The 15879-nt window shown below is 44.9% G+C and overlaps 1 long non-coding RNA gene across 1 annotated transcript; it reads right to left on the bottom strand.

The window, feature by feature from the left end:
* Positions 1-12378: 12378 nt before the first annotated feature.
* On the bottom strand, positions 12379-14484 carry LOC136627353 (uncharacterized). The gene is made up of 2 exons (XR_010792781.1): positions 13488-14484; positions 12379-13243 (listed from the first exon to the last, which is right to left on the bottom strand). It is a non-coding gene; the product is annotated as an uncharacterized lncRNA (long non-coding RNA).
* Between the last annotated feature and the right edge of the window lie 1395 nt (positions 14485-15879).

The following is a 15879-nucleotide window of genomic DNA, read 5'->3' as shown; positions in this document are numbered from 1 at the left end:
TGACGTATTGATTTGATTACTGCGCATGCCCAAGGCCACATAACATCTGCAGATTTTAATTAGCATTACACATCTTTTAGAGAAATCTCCTACACGAACAATGTATCAATGTCCGGTGACACCTGTAATAAAAACAAAACATTCCTTGAGGCTTCTGCTAGAAAGGAGTGAACTCAAGGGAAAGAATGCATGCGAAAGAGGGGAAGCTGATAAGGACTCGAAGTCATTATTATAATTGGGTCTAACATTCTCTAGGTATGAGAGGTGAAATTAATACAGATACATGATTGAAGCAATACAAGCATAAAGATACAAAATGGAGTCGCTGTAAGAAGACGCAAATTATAAACACATAAGTATTCTGTGAAATACACTTATCAATTCAAAAGGCATAAACGTGAATTAACCCCTCACATTCCCCCGTTTTGGACATGGAGTCAAGACAAGTATGACTCCTAGTCCATTAAACACGTGATTCATATCGGCGAAAAGAAAGCTTTTTCAGTACATTTAGAAATACATGAAATTATAACCTTAATTGCTCTATAAATGCATAATAAAATCATCACAACTTGTAATATACTTTGTAGGATCCCCATAAACCAACCTCCTAAACCAGAAAACCAATTTGGCAGGGTTCAAAAGAACTAAATGTGTTACCCCACCAGCTATCTCTGGTTTCTGAGTTTTCATTTGTCCATGCAAACAGTTCTTTTCACGGAACAGGAACAGCCAGGAAAGGAAAACCAGTGGCACCAGGTGTGTGTACAAGTCCAACAGTACTTGGCGGTGCCTAACAAGGTGGTTTTGGGCATTGTCCCTTTGCACCCTCTCACAAGGGCGAAGCATGGAGTGAGGAGTCCAAAAGTCCATCAATAAACAAATTGTCCTTCATTTTCCTTCTCATGGGGGGGGACAAAGGTAGGGCGTGAAAAGTCCCATTAGTCTCAAGACAAGCAACAGTTCTTTCAACTTTACTAAAGTAGGTGTGGTCAGCAGGACTTGACAGGGCCCTTTGACTCTGGGCCCTAGGGATTTCCGGACACGTCTCTTTACGACCACCCAATCTCCAGGTAGTAGGGAATAAGATCCCTCTAGGTTGTCTGGGCCTGGAATGGGAGAAAAAGACTAGATTCTGGGTTACCATTAGTTGGTCACACAGGTGCTTTACATATCCGGCTACTATGTCATAGCCCTGCTGCAGGGCTTGTGGATGATACAGCCCCAATTTTGGCATAAAGCCAAACAACACTTCTTTTAACTTAAGCGTACCATTTAGTCTGTTAACTTTGTCTAAACTCTGCAGGTGTGAAGTGTGTACCTTTGTTTGAGTCAATCACTTCCAGTACCTCGTATCTGCGGATTACCTCATTCATCAGCTCCTGTACGATTACCTGCTTATTTACCTTGGTAACAGGGTAGGTCTCCGACCTGGAAAGACATCAACAACAACAAGCACGTACTCATACTTCCCAACAAGTGGGAGCTGAGTGTGGTCAAATTGCAATCCCTGAAATGGGTAGAGTGGTCTAGGCAAGTGTTATGTGGCAAATTTACTTCTGCCCTGTTGCTTACGGCAAAGGTCATGCAAAATTGGACAAGTGATGATGCAGCAACTACAGGAAACCCAGGAGCCACCCGTCCTTGTTCAAGCGTCGACATCATTGCTGCTTTGAACGGGGTGCTGGATGAGGCAAGCATCGCCACCATGCTGAAGGAGGTGCTAGAAGGCCTGGAGTACCTGCATAAGAACGGCCAGATCCTCAGGGATGTTAAGGCTGGAAACATCCTTCTGGGTGAAGACGGTTCCGTGCAGATCGCAGATTTCGGCGTCAATGCGTTTCTAGCCACAGGAGGCAACATTGTCAGGAATAAAGTCAGAAAGACCCTTGTGGGCACGTCATGCCGGACGGCACCGGAGGCGATGAAGCAGACCAGAGGACACGACCTCAAGGCGGACTTCTGGACCCCCGGTAGGTGTGTCTTTCCGTGCATTCGCTGGGCCATCATGGAGCACAGGGACCTTGGTGGGCAAGTTCTGTTGACTGTTCGCCATTCACCGTCCCATTTCTGCTGCTCCCCTATTTAGTCCATTTGTCTTTTTCTTCATTGCTGGCTTGTAACTGTAAAGTCTTTAGCATATCAAAGTCCAAGTTCATATCAAAGTAATCAAAGTCCAAGGTTTATATCAAAGTAATCAAAGTCCAAGGTTTATATCAAAGTCCAAAGTTATTGTTAAATTCTTCTTTTCTTCTTTTCTTCCACGGCTTAAGGGCCGCTGCCTTTGCTGTGTGATCTGTGATGGCGTTGCCTCTTGTTTCTCTGCTGTAGGAATTGGTGTGAGCTTTCCACTTTGTCACCGCTGCACCATTCTTAACAAGCTGTCTGGCCTTCCATGTTAGGCCGTAGTCATGAGCTATGCCAAATGCATACTGGGAGTCAGTGTAAATGTTTGCCGTCTTACCTTCTACCACTCTACACGCCTCAGTGAGGGCCTGTAATTCCGCTTCCTGTCCTGGGACATGCGGAGGCATTCTGCTTTTAGGACATCTTGTTGCGTGATCACTACATATCCAGCGTGGAGTCGTCAATTACCCTGGTACCATCTACAAAAACAACTCAGAATATTCATTATTAACAAGGGCTTTCCGTTAACATTTATTATGGCCACCTGTTCTGGCAACATGATGGCTTCCATTAGTAAACTTACAGCTTTTCTATTCTTGATGGAGGAAACACAAAAGGCTTAGTGATACATTGAGGTAACTATTTGGGTCAGGAGTACATAAAAAAAGTAAATCATCAACATATTACAAGAGGGTGGTGCCCTCGGGAATTGGCCAGGCGTCTAATATCAGCTTCATGCATCTGGTGAACTGGTTTTGGGCTATTCTGTGCCCCTTATGGCAGCACTGTCCAACAGTACTGCTTTCCTCTGAAAATGAATGCAAACAAATGCTGACAGTCTGGCTGGCCCTTTAAAACTCTTTCTGTTAATGGGGAACAAAAGGGGTATTGGATGGGAAGACACATTTCTTAAGGGCTTTAAATTAACGTAAAGAAGAGACAGTGTCTGCAATTGCATCTTCCTGGACATGTGCCAGGGGGTACTGACGGACCAAGGGGGCTAAGAGCTTGGTCCTCTGCGTACGTAAGAGTGAGGACGGGTAGAGGTGTCGCTTGGTCTGCTGCCATCCGACATAAGGTCGGGTGACTTTCAGACCCGGGGTGTATACAAGCCTCACCGGACAGGTGAAATTTGATACAACCTCCCAAGGGTCCCATCACGCAATTCTCAATATGCTTTCAGGACCTTCCAGCATAAGGAAGCGAGTGAGGTATCGTGACCCTTTAAACATTACCTCAAGCGGTTCAGTTTCTGCCAGCTGAATTGGCACTTCTGAAGCCCCTTTCACAAATTACCGCTAAACAATCAGATTGGTATTTTATTTCAAATAGATCATAACCTTGTTGTAAAAAGAAAAAGAAAAAAAATTAAAAAATTAAAAAATAGCTTTAAAAATTGCTGACCTGCAATACCTAGATCACCTATATCTTCTCTCCCCCCCCTTTTGAACTAGGGTACTTAATTGGAAGGGTAACCGAGTTCAAGGTAGTAGAAAAGTGACAAGAGCACATTGTAGTTGGATTTGACGGGCCAGAAATAAGTGCTTGGGTTGCACTTGCGTGTATATGCTCCGGGTGTCATGGGGGGGTGAGGACCACTAGGGGGAGTTGGTTCAAAACCAACTCCGAAGATTTGTTAACCATTGCCTGTACTGCTGCCACCGCACAAACACATGAGGGAGCTCCTCGAGCCACTGGATTCTGAGTAGCATCCAGGTGGCCGTGGTCGTCCCCTGGACTTTTGTGTCAATACTGTCACCTGGCCAGAAAATTCAGTACAGAAAAGAATAACGGATGAAGTATAAAAGGGTGAGAGAAAAGAATGAGTAGTTGTATAAGAGCGAAAACAAAGTGGACCAATGGGGGCAGTATGAAAACAAGGCCCAGAAAGGTGCGGAGTTTGGCAGCAGGTGTAAGTACAGGTATGGCCGTCCGTACGTTTCTTCTATAGAGCATTCTCAGAAACAGTATAATTATGACTTGTTGGCAGGCTTCCAAATTATCAGCACACAGCGTCTACATCACACATTAACTCTCATCCGTTCATGCAGTCAAGTCTCATTCAAATATTAGTAAGAGTTCACACAGGACGTAACACGTATGATGCAACTGTCCTCATCTTGCAAACAAATGCATTCAATACCAGATTCCACAACAACCATTTTGCCAAACTAATGAAAGGAACACACATTTAGCAATTATGCACACGTCCGACCAGTGACAGAACTGACATTTACACAAAGAACAGCAAAAACAGTAAGATTCACTGGATTCATTACGGGTTTCATTCTATTCAAGCAAGCAGAGTTACTCGTCCAGTGTTCTCCGCTCTAATCTTTTTGGCCTTGAGAGACACGCATTCCTTCTCTGTAAACTCTCAACATACCCCCCCCTTTTTGAGACAAGGGGTGGGGGCGACTTGCAGCTGCGGCTTTCACAAGAAGCACACATTCCTCTGTCTCTCTTGTACTCTTCCATTTCCAAAACCATACAATTCACACAATACATTCAACGTCTGTCTTTCTCCTCTGACTTTGAATTTTTCATCTCTCTCTCTGGAACAGAACAATCTTATATTTTTGGCAAACAGCCAGAAATATCCAGGCTCCAAGCAACAAAAGAAACCTAATATTTCTCTGCACTGACTATCAAACCCAGACAGCAGAGGAATAGTTAAACACATTAAAAAAAAAGGACAAAAGACTAAACGTATAACAAAAATTAGATTACATAACATGAAGACACACAGACAATATTGGTTATTTGACACATAATTATTCACAGATTCTACATGAACTTGCTTTATGTCCCAAAGGAACACAAACTATAAAAGAATTCCCTTTCTCTGATAACTACCGTATCTACACGTACCTTACTCCATCTATATTTAACATACGTTTACCCAACTTTTTGGCTTATCTCTGAATCTTTTTGAGACTTTGTGGGTCTCAGATTCCCAAAATTCTAACTTGCTTTTCTCAACAACTTGCTAAATCCTTTCCTCACGGCTAACTTGCTTTGTTTGTCCTTTGTTATTTCTCTAACTTGCTTTTCCATATAGGCATACTCCTTGCCTTAAACATTTCTACTATATTTGATTATGGCCTCTATTCCTTTATCTAGACCGGCGTCTTTGATAGCTTTCATGTGTTTTGTTCCGTACTGCCGCCAGAACTCATAGTTGAAAGTTCCTGCTCTTTTAAGCCCTATCAGCTTGTAAACTTTACGGGCTTCGCGTTTCTTACTGTCCTCCCCCTCTCTCTCCCTGATTATCTCAATAGGGGTCAAGAAAGTCGTAGACTGTCTGGACCCCATACTAATAATTGGGCTTGCCATTTTTGATTTACCCAATCACAGAGTAGTGAGGATGCACAAAGCGTCCTCTGGGTAAATCTGGCTGTCACAAAGACCTATCTGGCTGTCACTAAGACCTATCTGGCTGTCATAAAGACCTATCTGGCTGTCACAAAGACCTATCTGGCTGTTTATGGAGAGAGAGGGGACCACGGCTCACCTCTATACGCGGCTTTTGTAATCTTATAACAAATTACAGCTAGGAAAATGAGTGCGGCAGTCAAAGTACAACAGAAAGTTATCAGTTCAATGCTTACAGCAGACAGCATGGCAATATACACATGTGGGTTCTTCCGTCTAGCACGGTTATCAAGAACACCGTAAATAACACAGGCAGAAGTATCCTATAAACATGCAGCAACAAACCTTTCTGTCGACACGTGGCTTTTGAAGACAGGGGGGCTCAGATCTTTGAGTGGTAAGTCAAATGGCTTACCTTACACCGGTGTTTTGTAGATCTGAGGTCCCGTGTCCCCTAGTCCGGATGGTCGGCAGGCAGGGTTGTCAGATATCGGCTGCAGGTAAGGAGTTAAATTCTACCCCTCGTTGATGCGCCAAGTAATGTAGGGGGTCTAAAGCAGACCGTTGAGCTAATGCTGTCCGCCTCCCAATTGGTTTCAGGATTGAGTACACAGAGACAAATTAGATGGGTGACCACACGTATGCGGTTAGCCAAAGAAGAAGTGAAGTTTATTCAAAGAATTACAGATGATATAGAAAAGGTTTGCTGACGTATTGATTTGATTACTGCGCATGCCCAAGGCCACATAACATCTGCAGATTTTAATTAGCATTACACATCTTTTAGAGAAATCTCCTACACGAACAATGTATCAATGTCCGGTGACACCTGTAATAAAAACAAAACATTCCTTGAGGCTTCTGCTAGAAAGGAGTGAACTCTCTCAAGGGAAAGAATGCATGCGAAAGAGGGGAAGCTGATAAGGACTCGAAGTCATTATTATAATTGGGTCTAACATTCTCTAGGTATGAGAGGTGAAATTAATACAGATACATGATTGAAGCAATACAAGCATAAAGATACAAAATGGAGTCGCTGTAAGAAGACGCAAATTATAAACACATAAGTATTCTGTGAAATACACTTATCAATTCAAAAGGCATAAACGTAAATTAACCCCTCACATTCCCCCGTTTTGGACATGGAGTCAAGACAAGTATGACTCCTAGTCCATTAAACACGTGATTCATATCGGCGAAAAGAAAGCTTTTTCAGTACATTTAGAAATACATGAAATTATAACCTTAATTGCTCTATAAATGCATAATAAAATCATCACAACTTGTAATATACTTTGTAGGATCCCCATAAACCAACCTCCTAAACCAGAAAACCAATTTGGCAGGGTTCAAAAGAACTAAATGTGTTACCCCACCAGCTATCTCTGGTTTCTGAGTTTTCATTTGTCCATGCAAACAGTTCTTTTCACGGAACAGGAACAGCCAGGAAAGGAAAACCAGTGGCACCAGGTGTGTGTACAAGTCCAACAGTACTTGGCGGTGCCTAACAAGGTGGTTTTGGGCATTGTCCCTTTGCACCCTCTCACAAGGGCGAAGCATGGAGTGAGGAGTCCAAAAGTCCATCAATAAACAAATTGTCCTTCATTTTCCTTCTCATGGGGGGGGACAAAGGTAGGGCGTGAAAAGTCCCATTAGTCTCAAGACAAGCAACAGTTCTTTCAACTTTACTAAAGTAGGTGTGGTCAGCAGGACTTGACAGGGCCCTTTGACTCTGGGCCCTAGGGATTTCCGGACACGTCTCTTTACGACCACCCAATCTCCAGGTAGTAGGGAATAAGATCCCTCTAGGTTGTCTGGGCCTGGAATGGGAGAAAAAGACTAGATTCTGGGTTACCATTAGTTGGTCACACAGGTGCTTTACATATCCGGCTACTATGTCATAGCCCTGCTGCAGGGCTTGTGGATGATACAGCCCCAATTTTGGCATAAAGCCAAACAACACTTCTTTTAACTTAAGCGTACCATTTAGTCTGTTAACTTTGTCTAAACTCTGCAGGTGTGAAGTGTGTACCTTTGTTTGAGTCAATCACTTCCAGTACCTCGTATCTGCGGATTACCTCATTCATCAGCTCCTGTACGATTACCTGCTTATTTACCTTGGTAACAGGGTAGGTCTCCGACCTGGAAAGACATCAACAACAACAAGCACGTACTCATACTTCCCAACAAGTGGGAGCTGAGTGTGGTCAAATTGCAATCCCTGAAATGGGTAGAGTGGTCTAGGCAAGTGTTATGTGGCAAATTTACTTCTGCCCTGTTGCTTACGGCAAAGGTCATGCAAAATTGGACAAGTGATGATGCAGCAACTACAGGAAACCCAGGAGCCACCCGTCCTTGTTCAAGCGTCGACATCATTGCTGCTTTGAACGGGGTGCTGGATGAGGCAAGCATCGCCACCATGCTGAAGGAGGTGCTAGAAGGCCTGGAGTACCTGCATAAGAACGGCCAGATCCTCAGGGATGTTAAGGCTGGAAACATCCTTCTGGGTGAAGACGGTTCCGTGCAGATCGCAGATTTCGGCGTCAATGCGTTTCTAGCCACAGGAGGCAACATTGTCAGGAATAAAGTCAGAAAGACCCTTGTGGGCACGTCATGCCGGACGGCACCGGAGGCGATGAAGCAGACCAGAGGACACGACCTCAAGGCGGACTTCTGGACCCCCGGTAGGTGTGTCTTTCCGTGCATTCGCTGGGCCATCATGGAGCACAGGGACCTTGGTGGGCAAGTTCTGTTGACTGTTCGCCATTCACCGTCCCATTTCTGCTGCTCCCCTATTTAGTCCATTTGTCTTTTTCTTCATTGCTGGCTTGTAACTGTAAAGTCTTTAGCATATCAAAGTCCAAGTTCATATCAAAGTAATCAAAGTCCAAGGTTTATATCAAAGTAATCAAAGTCCAAGGTTTATATCAAAGTCCAAAGTTATTGTTAAATTCTTCTTTTCTTCTTTTCTTCCACGGCTTAAGGGCCGCTGCCTTTGCTGTGTGATCTGTGATGGCGTTGCCTCTTGTTTCTCTGCTGTAGGAATTGGTGTGAGCTTTCCACTTTGTCACCGCTGCACCATTCTTAACAAGCTGTCTGGCCTTCCATGTTAGGCCGTAGTCATGAGCTATGCCAAATGCATACTGGGAGTCAGTGTAAATGTTTGCCGTCTTACCTTCTACCACTCTACACGCCTCAGTGAGGGCCTGTAATTCCGCTTCCTGTCCTGGGACATGCGGAGGCATTCTGCTTTTAGGACATCTTGTTGCGTGATCACTACATATCCAGCGTGGAGTCGTCAATTACCCTGGTACCATCTACAAAAACAACTCAGAATATTCATTATTAACAAGGGCTTTCCGTTAACATTTATTATGGCCACCTGTTCTGGCAACATGATGGCTTCCATTAGTAAACTTACAGCTTTTCTATTCTTGATGGAGGAAACACAAAAGGCTTAGTGATACATTGAGGTAACTATTTGGGTCAGGAGTACATAAAAAAAGTAAATCATCAACATATTACAAGAGGGTGGTGCCCTCGGGAATTGGCCAGGCGTCTAATATCAGCTTCATGCATCTGGTGAACTGGTTTTGGGCTATTCTGTGCCCCTTATGGCAGCACTGTCCAACAGTACTGCTTTCCTCTGAAAATGAATGCAAACAAATGCTGACAGTCTGGCTGGCCCTTTAAAACTCTTTCTGTTAATGGGGAACAAAAGGGGTATTGGATGGGAAGACACATTTCTTAAGGGCTTTAAATTAACGTAAAGAAGAGACAGTGTCTGCAATTGCATCTTCCTGGACATGTGCCAGGGGGTACTGACGGACCAAGGGGGCTAAGAGCTTGGTCCTCTGCGTACGTAAGAGTGAGGACGGGTAGAGGTGTCGCTTGGTCTGCTGCCATCCGACATAAGGTCGGGTGACTTTCAGACCCGGGGTGTATACAAGCCTCACCGGACAGGTGAAATTTGATACAACCTCCCAAGGGTCCCATCACGCAATTCTCAATATGCTTTCAGGACCTTCCAGCATAAGGAAGCGAGTGAGGTATCGTGACCCTTTAAACATTACCTCAAGCGGTTCAGTTTCTGCCAGCTGAATTGGCACTTCTGAAGCCCCTTTCACAAATTACCGCTAAACAATCAGATTGGTATTTTATTTCAAATAGATCATAACCTTGTTGTAAAAAGAAAAAGAAAAAAAATTAAAAAATTTAAAAATAGCTTTAAAAATTGCTGACCTGCAATACCTAGATCACCTATATCTTCTCTCCCCCCCCTTTTGAACTAGGGTACTTAATTGGAAGGGTAACCGAGTTCAAGGTAGTAGAAAAGTGACAAGAGCACATTGTAGTTGGATTTGACGGGCCAGAAATAAGTGCTTGGGTTGCACTTGCGTGTATATGCTCCGGGTGTCATGGGGGGGTGAGGACCACTAGGGGGAGTTGGTTCAAAACCAACTCCGAAGATTTGTTAACCATTGCCTGTACTGCTGCCACCGCACAAACACATGAGGGAGCTCCTCGAGCCACTGGATTCTGAGTAGCATCCAGGTGGCCGTGGTCGTCCCCTGGACTTTTGTGTCAATACTGTCACCTGGCCAGAAAATTCAGTACAGAAAAGAATAACGGATGAAGTATAAAAGGGTGAGAGAAAAGAATGAGTAGTTGTATAAGAGCGAAAACAAAGTGGACCAATGGGGGCAGTATGAAAACAAGGCCCAGAAAGGTGCGGAGTTTGGCAGCAGGTGTAAGTACAGGTATGGCCGTCCGTACGTTTCTTCTATAGAGCATTCTCAGAAACAGTATAATTATGACTTGTTGGCAGGCTTCCAAATTATCAGCACACAGCGTCTACATCACACATTAACTCTCATCCGTTCATGCAGTCAAGTCTCATTCAAATATTAGTAAGAGTTCACACAGGACGTAACACGTATGATGCAACTGTCCTCATCTTGCAAACAAATGCATTCAATACCAGATTCCACAACAACCATTTTGCCAAACTAATGAAAGGAACACACATTTAGCAATTATGCACACGTCCGACCAGTGACAGAACTGACATTTACACAAAGAACAGCAAAAACAGTAAGATTCACTGGATTCATTACGGGTTTCATTCTATTCAAGCAAGCAGAGTTACTCGTCCAGTGTTCTCCGCTCTAATCTTTTTGGCCTTGAGAGACACGCATTCCTTCTCTGTAAACTCTCAACATACCCCCCCCTTTTTGAGACAAGGGGTGGGGGCGACTTGCAGCTGCGGCTTTCACAAGAAGCACACATTCCTCTGTCTCTCTTGTACTCTTCCATTTCCAAAACCATACAATTCACACAATACATTCAACGTCTGTCTTTCTCCTCTGACTTTGAATTTTTCATCTCTCTCTCTGGAACAGAACAATCTTATATTTTTGGCAAACAGCCAGAAATATCCAGGCTCCAAGCAACAAAAGAAACCTAATATTTCTCTGCACTGACTATCAAACCCAGACAGCAGAGGAATAGTTAAACACATTAAAAAAAAAGGACAAAAGACTAAACGTATAACAAAAATTAGATTACATAACATGAAGACACACAGACAATATTGGTTATTTGACACATAATTATTCACAGATTCTACATGAACTTGCTTTATGTCCCAAAGGAACACAAACTATAAAAGAATTCCCTTTCTCTGATAACTACCGTATCTACACGTACCTTACTCCATCTATATTTAACATACGTTTACCCAACTTTTTGGCTTATCTCTGAATCTTTTTGAGACTTTGTGGGTCTCAGATTCCCAAAATTCTAACTTGCTTTTCTCAACAACTTGCTAAATCCTTTCCTCACGGCTAACTTGCTTTGTTTGTCCTTTGTTATTTCTCTAACTTGCTTTTCCATATAGGCATACTCCTTGCCTTAAACATTTCTACTATATTTGATTATGGCCTCTATTCCTTTATCTAGACCGGCGTCTTTGATAGCTTTCATGTGTTTTGTTCCGTACTGCCGCCAGAACTCATAGTTGAAAGTTCCTGCTCTTTTAAGCCCTATCAGCTTGTAAACTTTACGGGCTTCGCGTTTCTTACTGTCCTCCCCCTCTCTCTCCCTGATTATCTCAATAGGGGTCAAGAAAGTCGTAGACTGTCTGGACCCCATACTAATAATTGGGCTTGCCATTTTTGATTTACCCAATCACAGAGTAGTGAGGATGCACAAAGCGTCCTCTGGGTAAATCTGGCTGTCACAAAGACCTATCTGGCTGTCACTAAGACCTATCTGGCTGTCACAAAGACCTATCTGGCTGTCACAAAGACCTATCTGGCTGTCACAAAGACCTATCTGGCTGTTTATGGAGAGAGAGGGGACCACGGCTCACCTCTATACGCGGCTTTTGTAATCTTATAACAAATTACAGCTAGGAAAATGAGTGCGTCAGTCAAAGTACAACAGAAAGTTATCAGTTCAATGCTTACAGCAGACAGCATGGCAATATACACATGTGGGTTCTTCCGTCTAGCACGGTTATCAAGAACACCGTAAATAACACAGGCAGAAGTATCCTATAAACATGCAGCAACAAACCTTTCTGTCGACACGTGGCTTTTGAAGACAGGGGGGCTCAGATCTTTGAGTGGTAAGTCAAATGGCTTACCTTACACCGGTGTTTTGTAGATCTGAGGTCCCGTGTCCCCTAGTCCGGATGGTCGGCAGGCAGGGTTGTCAGATATCGGCTGCAGGTAAGGAGTTAAATTCTACCCCTCGTTGATGCGCCAAGTAATGTAGGGGGTCTAAAGCAGACCGTTGAGCTAATGCTGTCCGCCTCCCAATTGGTTTCAGGATTGAGTACTCAGAGACAAATTAGATGGGTGACCACACGTATGCGGTTAGCCAAAGAAGAAGTGAAGTTTATTCAAAGAATTACAGATGATATAGAAAAGGTTTGCTGACGTATTGATTTGATTACTGCGCATGCCCAAGGCCACATAACATCTGCAGATTTTAATTAGCATTACACATCTTTTAGAGAAATCTCCTACACGAACAATGTATCAATGTCCGGTGACACCTGTAATAAAAACAAAACATTCCTTGAGGCTTCTGCTAGAAAGGAGTGAACTCTCTCAAGGGAAAGAATGCATGCGAAAGAGGGGAAGCTGATAAGGACTCGAAGTCATTATTATAATTGGGTCTAACATTCTCTAGGTATGAGAGGTGAAATTAATACAGATACATGATTGAAGCAATACAAGCATAAAGATACAAAATGGAGTCGCTGTAAGAAGACGCAAATTATAAACACATAAGTATTCTGTGAAATACACTTATCAATTCAAAAGGCATAAACGTGAATTAACCCCTCACAGCTCCATAACCAATGCTAGAAACAGCATCGGGATAGAATTTTAGGCTAAAATGTGTGAAAATAAGACCACTTTTCTCTGTTTAGCAAAATTTCCAGGATTATAGGAGAAAAGAGAAGCGTAGTCAATGAGCAGACTCCCACATCATAATGTCAGACACAAGATATGGATGCTGATTTTATGCTGGTAATCTGGTCCCCTCCAGGTATTCACACCTGTTTGGAGTTTCTGTGGTTTTCCTGATGAGCAGCAGTGGCATCGTACCTGTATTAAATTATACAAAGCTTTTGATTATAGTAATCAGCCTCGACAATGCATCCAATGCTCATTTATTTTGTCAGCTTTGGTATAAAATATCAGACTTTATATATACAGGATTAACCCTTTCCAATCCAATTTGTATCCTGGTTTCCTAGGGGGCTTACTCTTTTCTGCCGTTATACAATGGCGGTATCTGCTGGCTAAAGCCAGTACTGCATGAGGTGACACGTTGGATAGGCTCCGACAGCAGAGAGGCTGGCAATATACAGTAAGAGAACCTAGACGGACGTCTTCCAACATCAGAGCTGTACAGCCTTAAATCATAATGTCTTCAGAGGTCAGACAGAGGATTGGAAAGGGTTAAACCTTGGGGTGCACAACCCATTAAGACCAACCACCAACGCCTCAACTGAGCTCTTAGTCATGGCTTGTCAGAGGTCAGGTGATCCAAGAGGTTTATACATAAATGGTAACTTAGAAGAGCCGGTCCGGCACAATAGTCCATATCAGGGAGCGAACATTTACATTCAATCAACACAGAAAGTGAAAATATAAATCTCAGATCGGGCATATATTGTCAGTACAAACACATTAGATCAGATTTAGAATTCAAGCCTAACGGAACCCGGGGAACACAACTCCATAATCCAGTACCAAAAGTTTTCTGTGCCAATCACCTCCCCAAGAGAGAAAATTAACCCTGTAATGTCGATAATGTACAAAGAACCTGAAAGGCACATCACAGCATTTCATCCAAAACCATTCATTAAATACATCTATTTTATACATTATAGCCATTAGAGGGTTAATCCTGCCTCTCATGGAAGTGATTGGCACAGAAAACCTCTGCTACGTGAGTTATCGGGCAGTGTGCCCCAAGTTGTATAGTCCTGTATAAATCAAGTCTGTTAGCATATTACTGTGTGCGACTCTTCCTAGTATATGACCCTATAGTGATGAGATGGAGGGGAGACGCCCTTGCTGGGCTCAGTGGTGGAATACGGTTCTTAACCGAGTGCCCAAACTACAACAAAAAACCCACTTATTTATCGCAAAGTGCCAACACGTCAGGGGGCGGGGCTTATCACGACGTATGATTTTACCCCCGTCGTTCTAAAAAGGACAGGGCCGCTTCAAAATAGACAGCGCGCAGATTTTGACAGCTTTTTGGACGCGGAAATACTGCAGAACGTCCTCAGCAGAGATTTATGTAGAAAATTATGCAGCATTTCTGCCTCTAAGAAGTAGTCAAAATCTGCACCCGGTCTATTTTGAAAGAGCCCTGCCCATTTCTGCCACATGTAAACATACCCCAGCGGTAATAGTGACACCCCACCAAGCAGCCTCAGCGGTAATAGTGACATCCCCCAGCAGTCCCCCAGCAGTAGTAATAGTGACACCCCCCCATTAGTAAAAAGAGTGACATACCCCAGTGGTCCCCCAGCAGTAATAATGCCCGCTTCCCCCGCCCCCCCCCAGCGGCTCCCACAGCAGTCATAATACCCCCCCAGTGGTCCAGCAGCAGTCACAATGCCACCCCCAGCTGTTCGCCAGCAATAATAATGCCCCCCTTCCCCCAAGCGGTTCCCCCAGCAGTCATAATGCCCCCCCCCCCAGCAGTCATAATGGCTCCCCCCCAGCGGTTCTCCTGGCAGTCATCATGCCCCCCCTTCCCCCCCAGCGATTTTCTTGGCAGTCATCATGCCCCCCTTCCCCCCCAGCGATTCTCCCAGCAGTCAGAATGTCTCCCCCCAACGATTCTCCCAGCAGTCATGCCTCCCCTCCCCCGCCAGCGATTCTCCCAGTCAGAATGTCTCCCATCCCCCCCCAGCAATTCTCCCAGCAGTCAGAATGTCTCCCACCCACCCCAGCAATTCTCCCAGCAGTCAGAATGCCTCCCATCCACCCCCCCAGCGATTTTCCCAGCAGTCAGAATGTCTCCCACCCCCCCAGCAATTCTCCCAGCAGTCAGAATGCCTCCCATCCACCCCACCCAGCGATTCTCCCAGCAGTCAGAATGCCTCCCATCCCCCCCAGCGATTCTCCCAGCAGTCAGAATGTCTCCCCCCAACGATTCTCCCAGCAGTCATGCCTCCCCTCCACCGCCAGCGATTCTCCCAGTCAGAATGTCTCCCACCCACCCCAGCAATTCTCCCAGCAGTTAGAATGCCTCCCATCCACCCCCCCAGCGATTCTCCCAGCAGTCAGAATGCCTCCCATCCCCCCCAGCGATTCTCCCAGCAGTCAGAATGCCTCCCATCCCCCCCCAGTGATTCTCCCAGCAGTCAGAATGCCTCCCATCCACCCCCCCCCCCAACGATTCTCCCAGCAGTCATGCCTCCCCTCCCCCGGCAGCGGTTCTCCTGGCAGTCATCATGCCCCCCCTTCCCCCCCAGCGATTTTCTTGGCAGTCATCATGCCCCCCTTCCCCCCCAGCGATTCTCCCAGCAGTCAGAATGTCTCCCCCCAACGATTCTCCCAGCAGTCATGCCTCCCCTCCCCCGCCAGCGATTCTCCCAGTCAGAATGTCTCCCATCCCCCCCAGCAATTCTCCCAGCAGTCAGAATGTCTCCCACCCACCCCAGCAATTCTCCCAGCAGTCAGAATGCCTCCCATCCACCCCCCCAGCGATTTTCCCAGCAGTCAGAATGTCTCCCACCCCCCCAGCAATTCTCCCAGCAGTCAGAATGCCTCCCATCCACCCCACCCAGCGATTCTCCCAGCAGTCAGAATGCCTCCCATCCCCCCCAGCGATTCT

Source organism: Eleutherodactylus coqui, chromosome 5, assembly GCF_035609145.1.
Source record: "Eleutherodactylus coqui strain aEleCoq1 chromosome 5, aEleCoq1.hap1, whole genome shotgun sequence".
NCBI classification, from domain to species: domain Eukaryota; kingdom Metazoa; phylum Chordata; class Amphibia; order Anura; family Eleutherodactylidae; genus Eleutherodactylus; species Eleutherodactylus coqui.
This window is presented reverse-complemented; position numbering and strand designations above follow the sequence as displayed.